This window comes from Eleutherodactylus coqui, chromosome 3 (genome assembly GCF_035609145.1).
Source record: "Eleutherodactylus coqui strain aEleCoq1 chromosome 3, aEleCoq1.hap1, whole genome shotgun sequence".
Classification (NCBI taxonomy): domain Eukaryota; kingdom Metazoa; phylum Chordata; class Amphibia; order Anura; family Eleutherodactylidae; genus Eleutherodactylus; species Eleutherodactylus coqui.
Genome location: NC_089839.1, coordinates 145,630,540 through 145,634,772, shown reverse-complemented (window position 1 = coordinate 145,634,772; position 4,233 = coordinate 145,630,540). Strand labels below are relative to the sequence as shown.

Here is a 4,233-nt window from a genome sequence, read left to right as displayed (position 1 = left end):
CCATCAGTTGTGTATTTTGTTGTTTCGCTCCAACGACAGAGCCGAGGAATTAAAAAACATGAGAACCGCAGGGCACAGATGTGAGAGGCACCTAACTCCTATTACAGGCTGTCCAACAGGCAACAGCCTCTACATACAGTAGGGTCTACTACACACACACACACAGGGGAGTATATAGAGAGCTTACTGTGTGTAATAGACCCTACTGTACGTATATAGTAAACACAGTAGGGTCTAGTACAGCCAGCACACACATCCCTCCCTACGGCTCAGGAAGCGCACACATTACAGCCCGCCTCCTCCTGTACACGTGACTGATCACATGGTCGTGACGTCAGGAGGATCTAGCTGCGACCAAAGCCCTGGAAAAAAAAGCAGCATGACAGCCCGCAGCAGGGAGTGAAGGGTCCCCTTCCCGGCTGCAGTGAGGTGAGTGCGGCCGGGGTCACGTGTCTATATAGTACCGGCAGTCAGTACGGCTCTCGGCGGAGGGTGCAGGTGTGCTGCGGTTCAGCTGCTAGAGCCAGGTGCCTGCGGGAGGCCGCGGAGGATTCCTGCTATACGTGTAGAAAGTGTTTGTTTCCACCTCCCGGCCTCCTTCACGACCAGTGCCATATATACTGTGTGTGTATATAACCCCCCCACACACCGGTGCCATATATACTGTGTGTGTGTATATAACCCCCCCACACACCGGTGCCATATATACTGTGTGTGTATATAACCCCCCCACACACACCGGTGCCATATATACTGTGTGTGTATATAACCCCCCCCCCCCCCCACACACCGGTGCCATATATACTGTGTGTGTATATAACCCCCCCACACACACCGGTGCCATATATACTGTGTGTGTATATAACCCCCCCACACACACCGGTGCCATATATACTGTGTGTGTATATAACCCCCCCACACACCGGTGCCATATATACTGTGTGTGTGTATATAACCCCCCCACACACCGGTGCCATATATACTGTGTGTGTATATAACCCCCCCACACACCGGTGCCATATATACTGTGTGTGTATATAACCCCCCCACACACCGGTGCCATATATACTGTGTGTGTGTATATAACCCCCCCACACACCGGTGCCATATATACTGTGTGTGTATATAACCCCCCCACACACACCGGTGCCATATATACTGTGTGTGTATATAACCCCCCCCCCCCCCCACACCGGTGCCATATATACTGTGTGTGTATATAACCCCCCCACACACACCGGTGCCATATATACTGTGTGTGTATATAACCCCCCCACACACACCGGTGCCATATATACTGTGTGTGTATATAACCCCCCCACACACCGGTGCCATATATACTGTGTGTGTGTATATAACCCCCCCACACACCGGTGCCATATATACTGTGTGTGTATATAACCCCCCCACACACCGGTGCCATATATACTGTGTGTGTATATAACCCCCCCACACACCGGTGCCATATATACTGTGTGTGTATATAACCCCCCACACACCGGTGCCATATATACTGTGTGTGTATATAACCCCCCACACACCGGTGCCATATATACTGTGTGTGTATATAACCCCCCACACACACCGGTGCCATATATACTGTGTGTGTATATAACCCCCCCCCCACACACCGGTGCCATATATACTGTGTGTGTATATAACCCCCCACACACCGGTGCCATATATACTGTGTGTGTATATAACCCCCCCCCCCCCCCCACACACACACACACCGGTGCCATATATACTGTGTGTGTATATAACCCCCCCACACACACCGGTGCCATATATACTGTGTGTGTATATAACCCCCCACACACACACACCGGTGCCTCATATACTGTGTGTGTATATAACCCCCCACACACCAGTGCCATATATACTGTGTGTGTGTATATAACCCCCCCCACCGGTGCCATATATACTGTGTGTGTATATACCCCCCCCCCACCGGTGCCATACATACTGTGTGTGTATATACCCCCCCCCCCCCCCCACCGGTGCCATATATACTGTGTGTGTATATACCCCCCCCCCCCCACCGGTGCCATATATACTGTGTGTGTATATAACCCCCCCCCCCCCCCCACGGTGCCATATATACTGTGTGTGTATATAACCCCCCCCCCACACACCGGTGCCATATATACTGTGTGTGTATATAACCCCCCCACACACACCGGTGCCATATATACTGTGTGTGTATATAACCCCCCCCCACACACCGGTGCCATATATACTGTGTGTGTATATACCCCCCCCCCCCCCCCCACCGGTGCCATATATACTGTGTGTGTATATAACCCCCCCCCACACACCGGTGCCATATATACTGTGTGTGTATATAACCCCCCCACACACACCGGTGCCATATATACTGTGTGTGTATATAACCCCCCCACACACACCGGTGCCATATATACTGTGTGTGTATATAACCCCCCCACACACACCGGTGCCTCATATACTGTGTGTGTATATACCCCCCCCCACACACACCGGTGCCATATATACTGTGTGTGTATATACCCCCCCCCCCACCGGTGCCATATATACTGTGTGTGTATATACCCCCCCCCCCACCGGTGCCATATATACTGTGTGTGTATATAACACCCCCACACACACCGGTGCCATATATACTGTGTGTGTGTATAACCCCCCCACACACACCGGTGCCATATATACTGTGTGTGTGTATAACCCCCCCACACACACCGGTGCCATATATACTGTGTGTGTATAACCCCCCCACACACACCGGTGCCATATATACTGTGTGTGTGTATAACCCCCCCACACACACCGGTGCCATATATACTGTGTGTGTATATAACCCCCCCCCCCCCACACCGGTGCCATATATACTGTGTGTGTATATAACCCCCCCACACACACCGGTGCCATATATACTGTGTGTGTATATAACCCCCCCACACACACCGGTGCCATATATACTGTGTGTGTATATAACCCCCCCCCACACACCGGTGCCATATATACTGTGTGTGTATATAACCCCCCACACACACCGGTGCCATATATACTGTGTGTGTATATAACCCCCCCACACACACCGGTGCCATATATACTGTGTGTGTATATAACCCCCCCACACACACCGGTGCCATATATACTGTGTGTGTATATAACCCCCCCACACACACCGGTGCCATATATACTGTGTGTGTATATAACCCCCCCACACACACCGGTGCCATATATACTGTGTGTGTATATAACCCCCCCACACACACCGGTGCCATATATACTGTGTGTGTATATAACCCCCCCCACACACACCGGTGCCATATATACTGTGTGTGTATATAACCCCCCCACACACACCGGTGCCTCATATACTGTGTGTGTATATACCCCCCCCACACACACACCGGTGCCATATATACTGTGTGTGTATATACCCCCCCCCCACCGGTGCCATATATACTGTGTGTGTATATACCCCCCCCCCCCACCGGTGCCATATATACTGTGTGTGTATATACCCCCCCCCCCCACCGGTGCCATATATACTGTGTGTGTATATACCCCCCCCCCCCCCACCGGTGCCATATATACTGTGTGTGTATATACCCCCCCCCCCCCACCGGTGCCATATATACTGTGTGTGTATATAACACCCCCACACACACCGGTGCCATATATACTGTGTGTGTGTATAACCCCCCCACACACACCGGTGCCATATATACTGTGTGTGTGTATAACCCCCCCACACACACCGGTGCCATATATACTGTGTGTGTGTATAACCCCCCCCCACACACCGGTGCCATATATACTGTGTGTGTATAACCCCCCCACACACACCGGTGCCATATATACTGTGTGTGTGTATAACCCCCCCACACACACCGGTGCCATATATACTGTGTGTGTGTATAACCCCCCCACACACACCGGTGCCATATATACTGTGTGTGTGTATAACCCCCCCCCCCACACACACACCGGTGCCATATATACTGTGTGTGTATATAACCCCCCACACACACCGGTGCCATATATACTGTGTGTGTATATAACCCCCCACACACACCGGTGCCATATATACTGTGTGTGTATATAACCCCCCACACACCGGTGCCATATATACTGTGTGTGTGTATAACCCCCCCCCACACACCGGTGCCATATATACTGTGTGTGTATATAACCCCCCCACACACCGGTGCCATATATACTGTGTGTGTATATAACCCCCCCACA

General features: G+C 51.5%; 1 protein-coding gene across 2 annotated transcripts in view; it reads left to right on the top strand.

Moving 5' to 3' along the window:
- The first annotated feature begins 327 nt into the window (after positions 1-327).
- The window catches only part of CCDC134 (coiled-coil domain containing 134), a 39,511-nt gene continuing 35,605 nt past the window's right edge, over positions 328-4,233 (top strand). The window contains exon 1 of one of the 2 annotated variants that reach the window (XM_066596232.1): positions 328-429. The gene's annotated coding sequence lies outside the window, so the exon portion shown is untranslated. The remainder of the gene's footprint in view (positions 430-4,233) is intronic. The other variant, XM_066596233.1, reaches the window with a different exon arrangement.